The 10,339-nt window shown below is 46.9% G+C and overlaps 1 protein-coding gene across 1 annotated transcript in view; it reads right to left on the minus strand.

Annotated features, from left to right (window-relative positions):
* Positions 1–10,002, minus strand: part of LOC146782630 (transmembrane protein 272-like) — a 182,621-nt gene extending 172,619 nt beyond the window's left edge. The window contains exon 1 of the mRNA XM_085637257.1: positions 9,879–10,002. The gene's annotated coding sequence lies outside the window, so the exon portion shown is untranslated. The remainder of the gene's footprint in view (positions 1–9,878) is intronic.
* Between the last annotated feature and the right edge of the window lie 337 nt (positions 10,003–10,339).

Raw genomic sequence — 10,339 nt, forward strand, 5'->3', positions numbered from 1 at the left:
GATTGGAGCGGGAAGTCAACTCGTCACTTGTTTACGGTATTTGTGATTAATTAGTGCTTGAAATGGAAATAAAAAAGTGCAGGTACTCGCTCCCCCGAGTATCTGTTTGCTGTTTATAAGTGCCGGGTACTCCTCCATTAAAAGTATTGCGCTCTGGTGAACGTACTGTGGGGCAGATTTACAAGCCCCTTGCGCCACTTTAAACATGGTAAAGGTGGCGCAAGGGGCTTGTGAATCTGCCCCTGTCCCTTTAAATAAAATAACAAGCATTTACAATGCAACGGTCTCGGCATTGTTAAAGTTAGAGCTATTGGCATTGCTCATGACAATGCCGTTTCTTTAAATGTTTTAAAAACATAAACAAAAATAATGTCATGAGCAATGCCAATAGCTCTAACTTTACCAATGCCGAGACCATTGCATTGTAAATGCTTGTCTTTGTATTGACAGTTGTGTAACTAGCTTCGTGCACGCGAACCTCCGTGTGCTATATGTATTTACACACTTACAGCTTTTATGACAATGCAGCGACATGAAAAGTCAATGCACAGTTACTCCTGCTTAAAAAAGGCCACATGGAGAAGGACTGGAATGAGAGTGCACGTTGGTCTGCAGCAGAGACGTTTTAATGCATGGGCAAAGTGGGCTCTGGCCCAGGGCCCCAGCCTTTCAGGGGGCCCCCTGACAGAGTCAGCTCCATTCTCCAGAGTTTTGCCCTAATGACCTTGAATATTTCTTAAACAGATTGTTTTAAATACTTTTTTCCTTTAATTTATTTTTTATGTATCTTATTAGTGAGTCTAGTATAACCATTTTGCAGAGAAATGTTGTGTTTATGTTTCATGCAATATACATAAAAAAGTTTCTTTTAGATCAAAACAAGGCCTTACATATAAGAAATGGGAGGGCGTTACAAAGATTATTTGCAGTAATATTGCTGAGCTGCTGCTGTGTTACAATATTGAAAACACACATAACTATCCCTGAATATTGGATGTAAACACATTTAGGGCCTTATATATGAGAAGTGATGCATGGCTGTGTGAAAACAGAGATGCGTCACTTCTTAGTGCACCCTCCTTGCGACATGATGGATGAGTCATATTTTCTGTATGACGCATCATGTCGCATCATGTTACAGATATGTCAGTATTTCTGACGTATCTGTAGGCGCAAAAGTGATGCATTGCTGGGGTGTGTCCTTTCACATGGGCTTGCCTGCGTCGGTCTTACGCCTGCTGTGAGGCAGGTGTAAGATATTGAGGTAATGCCGTCCTAGAAGTGGCGCACTGAGTTCTCATAGATTTCAATGCGCAACTTCTACAAGGCTTTTTGAGGGGCAACACCCACCCTGCATACATTATACCTGGTGCATGTATAATGTGGTGCAGGAGTTTCAAAGTGATTTATCTGCCTAGATGCGTCACTTTGCAAATATAGAGCAACATGGCACATTTTTTACGCTGCCGGTGCGTCACAAAAAGTGACGCACTTGCAGCATAAAAGTGAAGCAAGGCCTCATAAATAAGGCCCTTAGAATTTGAACGAGTGTTCCTTTGCACTGTCAGGGAACTAATGAAATGAAATAGTGTATTTAATAAAGTGCGCAACTACTCAGACTAGAGTGTCCTGAGACGTGACAGCGGGAGGAAAACGTGCGTAAAAGACCCATCAGTTAGCAAAATCCAGGTTTTTAAGTTCTTCCTGAAAGAGAGTAGGTCTTTGGTTAGTCTCAGAGACTCAGAGAGGCTATATTCCACAATTTTGCGCCTAGAAAGCCGAGGGATCTGCCTCCAGTGCGGGCACAGCATTTGTTAGGCACGAGGGCTAGGTTGGCATTGGAAGATCTTAGGGGTCTAGCTGTTGTATAGCGATTAACGCGCTTATTTAGGTAGATAGCTCCTAAGCAGTGGAAAGCTTTAAAGAAGATGGTCCTCGCTTTGAAGTCGATACGTTCTTTTATGTGGAGCCAGTGTAGAGACTTGAGAATAGGGGTCATTCCAGATCTGGGTTTAGGTCTCAGGATGGCCCTGGCCGCCGTGTTTTGTACCACTTGTAGGTGCTGAATAAGGGATTTGGGAAGACCAAGGTACAAGCTGTTGACATAGTCAAGCATTGATGTCACCAGAGCTTGCATCACGATCTTTCTGCTCTCAAGCAGCAACAGTGGCAGGAATATTTTTAGCATCCGGAGTATGCCAAACAAAGCGCCAGTTAGATTTTGGATTTGAAAGCGCATGGAGATTGTCTTTTCTATGACAATTCCTAAGTTTTTGACTTTCTCCGTTTCCGCGGGTGGGGATGGCAGATCTTTTGGCCACCAAGAGCTTCAGTCAGAAGTTCCTGGATTACCAAAGAAAACAACTTCACTTTTGTCAGGATTGCACTTCAGCTGATTGATCTTAAGCCAGTTAAAAACCTTTGTGAGGCAAGACCTAATCCCTGCCCCGTCAAAGTTGGTTCCTTTTTCACACATAAAAATCCGCTGAGTGTCATCAGCATAGGAAACAATTTTGGCGCCCTCTTCCTCTACTAGAAATGCAAGGGGGGATAGATATAGATTAAAAAGGGTAGGACTAAGAATGGAGCCCTGAGGGACACCTACATTCATGGCTGGAACCGGGGATGAGGAAGGGGGAGCCAGATGTCCTGAGATCCATTTGCCAAGAAGGATGACATCCATGTTATGGCTCCTGGATGTTAGCAAGTCTCTCCAGGAGCCTCTCAATTGGGACCGTATTGAAGGCCACCGACAGATCGAACAGTATCTGAACAGCCTTGCCTCCCTGGTTCAGCTTACACTTAAGATATTGAGTCAATTCCAGCAGAGCGGACTCCGTACTGTAGTTAGCCCTAAAACCGGAATGGGACACATGAAGGAGCTTCCCATCTTCAATGTGTTTTTGGAGGGCCTTGTTTACATGCTTTTCTAATACTTTGGAGAGGGCCAAAAGAAGGGAGATTGGCCTGTAGTTGGCAGGGTCCGTCGGTTTGGCGTTAGTCTTTTTTATCAGTGGGAGAATCTTAGCATTCTTCCATAATTTCGGCGTGTTGCCTGAGGAGAGGGAAGCATTAAAGAGCTGGTTTACAGTGGGGTTTATGGTGGAAGCTAATAGGTTCAGGATATTCGCTGGACATGGGTCGGTAGGAGAGCCAGACTTAATGCTTTGGAGAAGGGTCAGTGACTCTTCAAGCTGAAACTCAGGGAAAGCTAGTAAAGATGGAGGATCCAAGAGGTGAAATTTGCTATCAGAAATAAGGTAGAAGGTCAGTTCTTCCTCTGAGATGTTAGTGAAGGCTTGTTCGATCACGGGGATATTTTTGTGGAAGAATTGAGCTATTTGCTTAGACCATTCTTGCGTGCATGGCCCTTCCTTTGTGCCAGCTTTCGGGGCGTTAAAGGATTTAACTATGCTAAAGATTACCTTACACTTATTTTGGGCATTTTCTATCTTGGTTCAAAAGAAGTTTTTCTTGGCTGCCTTCATGAGAATCTAATGAGCTTTTAAGTTGTCTTTATACACCTTCCTGTCCACAGGTAGATAGGATTTACGCCATTTACGTTCCATTTTTCTACAATTTCTTTTGCTAGATCTGAGGGAATTGTTAAACCATGGAGCTGGTGGGGGCGAACTCCTTAAGGAGCAGGAAACAACCGGTACAGGTGCATCAATGTTAGTTCGGAGCCATGAATCTATTGAGAGGGCATCCGACAGCCAGACAGCTCCAGTGAGGAACGACCGAGGGTGTCTGCTAACATCGGGATGGATATTTTATGGAACGTCCTGTAATTAGGAACCCTCTTCCCTGCGTTAGCCCGAGGGGCTGTGGCAGAGTTGGGAATGACGAATTTTAATAGGAGGTGGTGAGACCAGATAATGGGAAGAGGTAGGTTTACTGATATGTCAAAGTTGTGAAACATTTGGCTAGGGTATGGTATGGCCCTTTTCATGGGTGGCCGAAGAAATAGATGGAAACGTGTTGCAGGCCTGCAGCGTCTCCAACAAGGAAATTGGTTGAGGGTCTTTTCCATTGTCCATATGTATATTGAAATCTCCCAGAATAAGGCAGTTGTTGTATTTTAAAGGCCAGGGAGGTGGTGGCTGTATTAAGCGTAGTAATAACATTTCCAATTGCACTGGGTGGTCTGTAAATTAGAAAATCAGCTATGCTATGATGGGGGAAGAAGGTACAGTCGAAGTCTAAGGACTCTGCGCCCTCAATGTTTTCCATTGGGATGGGAGAGCAGTCTAGTAATTGATTGTAAATTATGGCGACACCGCCCTCTTCCCACTCGGTCGGTCCCTCCTAAGGATTTTATAACCCGTAGGGATGGCCGAGGTGATAGTAGGGTTGGAGGCTTCAGACAGCCAGGTCTCAGTGAGAAATAAAAGAGCAGGCTGTTCGTCTAAAAGCAGACCATAAATGTGTGGTTCATGCTTTTGCATAGAGCGACAATTTAAAAGGGTGGCCTTTAAGTCCATTGTTTTCTTATTGTTTTTACACTTATTGTTGCTTGGAAGGATCTTGGGTGTGGCTTTCCTGGGATGGAGGAGAGACCAGTTGCACTTATTGCATCGAAAGTCTACCTCCAAGCTCGGATCAGCCGCTGTACACTGACATAATGGTAGCCACCTAAGGCTAAGCAGTGTTTCCCCATTGTAATATAGTGGGAGAAACTCACTGGAGGGGAACTGGGCAGCATGGCCGGGGCCAGAAGCCTCCGGGCGCAGACGGGCTTGCCTTTGGTGCGCCTTCGTGGAAGTGAGGAGCCTTATAGTAGCCACAGCCCTCCGCACAATCGGCATATCAGCCGTGGCGGACCAGGACTGGAGGAAAAGAGAGATGTGGATCGAAGCAGCTGAGGAGGTGTAGGTAAGCAGAATCAAGTAAAGTGCAAGTGCTCGTAGGTAGGAGAAATCGTTAAAAAGCACAGAGTAATTCAGCCACACATATACATTTTAAAAGTATTAAAAAAACTACGAGCAGGGCAGGAAACACTAATTCCTACCGCTGTCAGCTGCACGCGTCCATTTCGATCTGGAATATATAGGCTGGTGCCTATGATGCAAACAGGATCGCTAACGCCGCTGAGGAAGCGGAAACTGTGTGGTTAAACAGGGGCTCAAATTGGATCATAAATTCAAAGCTGTTCTGAACAGGGGCCCCCAAAATATGTTTGGCCCAGGGCCCCCAAAATCCTTAAGATGTCCCTGGTCTGCAGAGAAGAAGAAGCCACGAAGAAAGCCGAGCGCGGTGAACATGGCGTCCTCTTCGTGAAACACCCTTTTTACAGAAATCCAGTTTTAATTAAGAACATTCCGGTGTCCGTGTGAGATATGGTGGGAGGGCGGGATGAATCGGGGCAGCTGGCAATTGTGACACCAAATAATTTTAAAACCGTAATGACTGCGGTGAAGGTGGCCCGTGACACACGCTGCAAACGCTTCCAGCCGGGAGCCCCTCCAGCTGTTTAAATAGCCCAGTTAAACCTTTTCGCTAAACGTGCAGTAATTGCGGCACTCGCTGTGTTTACATGTACATAGCCACATAATCACTGCCCTGACAGCGGAATCTGCAGACACGGCATCATTGTCTGTACGTGCGCTGTACGCATACGCTGGCACACGTACGTTTTCACACACGTCTACGCACACACGTATGTGCGACGCGCTGCCCGTACGGCCCCCTCAGGGTTTACACGTAGAGTGTCCGTAGAGTCAGGATACGCGTATACCTGGTAAATGTCCAACGGCCTGTATGTATATGCACATATAGTGCATGGCTGGTGTGGCGAGTCTTGTTAGTACGCATTATAGAACAAATGTTATTGTTTGTTGTGTGACTAGTGTTCTTTCACTTGCACTCCTTGCATGGCTTATATTCTTTATATTCTCTGCTTAGTGTCTTTATAGGTCTTGGTTTGACAGCGCAGCAGTCAAACGGGATTGAGCATTTAAAAATGAAAGTTGTCCAAACAATTACGATTTTTGGATTCCCACGCGTCTTCGTGAAAAAACTAAAAAGTGGAATACATTAAATCGTAGTAAACTGATATATAGTCAGTGAACACTTTTCCAATTAAAGAAGATTTAGCCCACATTTTATTCTTCTGTCCTGCTTACAAAGAAATACGCAGATCTTGGCTTGTGCCTCTATGTAGAAATTTAGGCTTAAAACACTGTGCACAAGCATGCAGGATATTACGCTATGATACCTCACCCCCAATTGTGTTCGCTGTTTCCCGTTTTTTACATAGTATGTGGCGGAGGAGGTCCGCCCTTATCAACTAAATTAATTATGTGTAAATTTCATCTTTGATAACTGCTGTTTAATAACTTTTTACTTGTATGAATAATTATTTATGTTTTATCTTGCATGTACATATTTTACCTGTGCTTTTATGGTCAACGACCGAAATAAAGCTATCCAAGAAGAAGACTTTTCCAAGGGTTCAGATGTATCCCTGACCTCCCCCCCCAAACACACACTCATCCATATAGATTACCGCTGCGTCGCCATAGCTTGCCCCGGTATGTTTTTTGGTTGAGGTGTAATGACGCATTTATTGAGTTAATTTGTAAGTAGGTCACAGTTTAAACTAAAAACAAGCCGAGGGCACCGGAAGACACCACCGCCTTTCTCCGAGGCAGAGCAGAAATGCCTCGGAGAAAGGCAGCGTCCTTTTCGGATTCGGGGGCGTGTTTTGCGGTTTAATGAAACGGAACGCAAAAAACACGCCCCCCGATCCGAAAAAGACGGGGCTTCAACGGAGTGACTGACCTGTTCTCCAGTGGCTGGCCAGCATTCAAGAGGCCAGCCAATGGAGAACAGAGGAGAAGAGGGGCGGGTGCAAGCCCCTCTTCTCCAAGACATTAAATCTCCGGGCTTCCGGTCTGCTGACCGGATGGTCCCGAGACCTAAAAAACTGCCGCTACTCCGTAGCTACGAGTACGCGACCCTTGAAAGTAGGGTGACCAACTGGCATTGGTGCAAATTTAGGACGGTGAGTGTAAAAATTCAGGACAAAGGGTCAAAATTCAGGACACAAATTCAGGACAAGAGGTCAAAATTCAGGACAAAACTTCAGGACAATAGGTACGTTTTACAGACAGAGGAGGTCGCGCAATAGTATATAAGTAAGCCCAGCCATATCTAAACATATTCAACCATTTGCAAATCTATCCATCATGTATCCTTCCATCTATCATTTCACTCATCCATCCCTTCATCCACCCTTTCACCCGATCCATCTGTACACTCATCCATCCACTCTTCTACCCATCCATCCATTCACTCATCCATCCAGCCATTTACCCTTTCACCCATCCAGCCATCCTTTCACTTACTCATCCATCCACCCAGTCACTCATCCTTCCACCCATCCACCCTTTCAGTCATCCATCCATCCTCCCTTTCTCTCTTCATCAACCCTTTCACTTAGCCATCCTTCCTTCCATCCATCTACACATCCACTCATGAATCCATCCATTGACCCTATCACTCATCCATCCTCTCATCCATTTATACTTTCACTCCTTCACTCATCTATTCATCCTTTTGTCCACCTACCCTCCCTTTCACTCACTCATCCATCCTTACATCCACCCTTTCACTCATCCGTCCATCCATTCACCCTTGCACTTATCAATTCATCAATCCATCCATCATTTCACCCATCCATCCACCCACTCACTCATCCTCCACCTTTTCACTCATCCATCCACCCTTTTACCCATCCAGCTACCCTCCGACCCATACATCCAGCTATTTACCTTTTCTCTCATCCATCCTTCCACTCACTCATCAATCCTCTCTCATTATCCATCTATTCAATCTTTCATTCATCCATTTACCCTTTCACTAATTCATCCAGCTATCCACCCATCCCTTCACTTACTCACTCGCTCACCTTTTCATATTAATTTTGAGCTGATCCTTTTTGAGAAGAGGCCCATCAAGAACTTCACCCTCGCTGCAGGAGCCATTCCAGGACTGGGACAGAAGCCACCCAGGGCGGAGACAGGATCCACCACAGGGGGGCAGGAGCCATCACAGGCGGGGGGGGGAGACAGGAGCCACCACATGGGGGGACAGGAGCCATCACTGGGGGTGGGGGGGCAGGAGCCATCACAGGAGGGGAACAGGATCCACCAGCATGGGCACAGGGGTGGGCATGCAGTATTCTAGTATCATCTTGGTCTCTTCCAGGGTGGGGTAGGGCTCCTCACCTCCCCCTGGACAAGACAAGGAGACGACAGGCTCTCTTTCCAAAATGTTAGTTTTGCCATCCCCCACTGTGATGTACAGTACTTAAAGGAGATACCCCAAGAGAACGGATTTAACTGATTGTCCTCCATACTTTGTTAATCCATGTGGGTGCGACTGTGCCATTTCTTTACTTTATTACATTATAGACTGCATGTTTTAAGTACCGAGGTTTGCTTACAATTTAGTAACAGTAATTAAGCTCTGTGAAGAGAACCACCTGCTGCCTCGGTGTAATCAGGGCCGGTTCTACGATTTTTGGGGCCGTGGGCAGAAAGGGAATGTGTGAGGCCCCTCTAAATTGCAGCGACATGACGCATTCAAGGCTGTTTGCATCTGAATAGATGCCCCTGCGCCTTAAGCTGCAGCCCCTCCCTCTCAGTCACCTTCAAGCACCTCTTAACAGCTCATCAAGGGCGGAAGGTGTGAGGGCTGCCATCACGCTGCGCCTCTCCAATGCTGCTGGGGATCTGAGCTTTGGTACTGCATCGGAGTCGGTTACACCCGACCTCAACAGCATCGGAGTCAAGAAGGGAGGTGGGTGGAAGCTGTGCCGGCTTTAGGGTGGTGCGATCGGTGCCCGTTTAAAATTACGGACAAATGGCGTCCGTTAAACAATCGGACAGACGGCCGAAATTACGGACTGTCCGTGAAATTTATGGACGGTTGGTCACCTATGATGCTTGTGATTTTGATGCAAACCTGTGAGTCATAGCAGGTACCACGTTTCTGTTTCCAGCAAAGCGTCCCTCAGCGTGTCACGCAAGAGGAAGCCAGACATCATGATTAGGCACAACAGACGTGTCACAGACATGTAGACTGAAAGACTGACAGCTGCGCCTGCACCAACCTACTGAGATGTGACTGACTGAGCCCCAGCCGTATGCTTTGCGATGGACCAAAGTGCTGAATTTACTTAACGCCCCCTGGTGGCGGCGCATGAAGTGTGCCGGCAGCTGCTGAGTCCGGGCTACACTTTGTGGTCACTGGGGTCTTGAACAGCGCAAGAGCAGCAGCGTGTGTGGCGCCTCCGATTGTGGTGAATGGTGCTTGTCATGCGATCTATAAAGGAAAAGAGCTGCGTCTGGCTGGGAATGTAACAGCATTTGTTGAACTCTCTGAACGAAACAACACCACCAAGTAACAGAGCAAATAATACATAACACACAATACATAACACACGTAGAAGAGAATGCCGTGCAACCACCGCAGTACACAATTAGAACAAAACAACACAAAAACACACACAACAACACAACAGTTCACCACCACAACAGAAACACTTGATAATCAACATGCACACACATTCTTGTTTATACATGGTGGTACGGGGAGGTTGCACTAAGTACCACCTTACTACTACGACTTGGAACGTCTCCTGTCTAAATTTTTCGTGATAAAGCCACAACTCTCTTTGGTGTAAGAGGTAAAAGTAAAGCAGCTAGGGAGGGCGTGGAGAAGCGGAAGAGTGGTTCTGGTTGTGCACAGTACCTGCTAGTAAGCACCCCTCGGTGCTGCCTCTAGCCTTAAATGCTGGCCTTGCCCCCTATAGCGCCTTCTTCTCTCCCTGTCCCTCGGTGGGCGCTGGTCAGGACGCGCTGCGTACTTACACGTCAGCAGCAGCAGAGATAGCACTCAAGCGCTAGCGAGACTGCGCCGAAACTCGTCGACAAGCGCGCGCCACTGCGTTTCCTCTGTAGTTGGTGATGGCCTGGAGGAGGCCGATGCTGTGACACAGCCGCGCTCCGACTCCTACTTTAGGCAGAGGCCCGGAGAGCAGCCACGCCCCTTTCAGAGAAACCACGTGCTGCACACGTCTAATAATCAGAGCACAAGTCGGGGGTGCACGCGGATGGACGGCGTGCACCCACTATTTTCACTGGGAGGACGCTGTCCACCCAGCCAATAATTTGGGCCCCACTGAAATAATGTGCTGATCCCTTCCTGGTGTACTTTTCAAACACCGGGACACATTCTGCAGCACCTGTAGATTGTCTGCTTTAGATCAGCAACGACGTGCAGGCTGGGAGGGATGGGGGGGCTCACTTCTTTCAGACTCCTGCTGGGCCAA

The sequence above is a fragment of the Triturus cristatus genome, chromosome 12 (assembly GCF_964204655.1).
Source record: "Triturus cristatus chromosome 12, aTriCri1.1, whole genome shotgun sequence".
Lineage (NCBI taxonomy): Eukaryota > Metazoa > Chordata > Amphibia > Caudata > Salamandridae > Triturus > Triturus cristatus.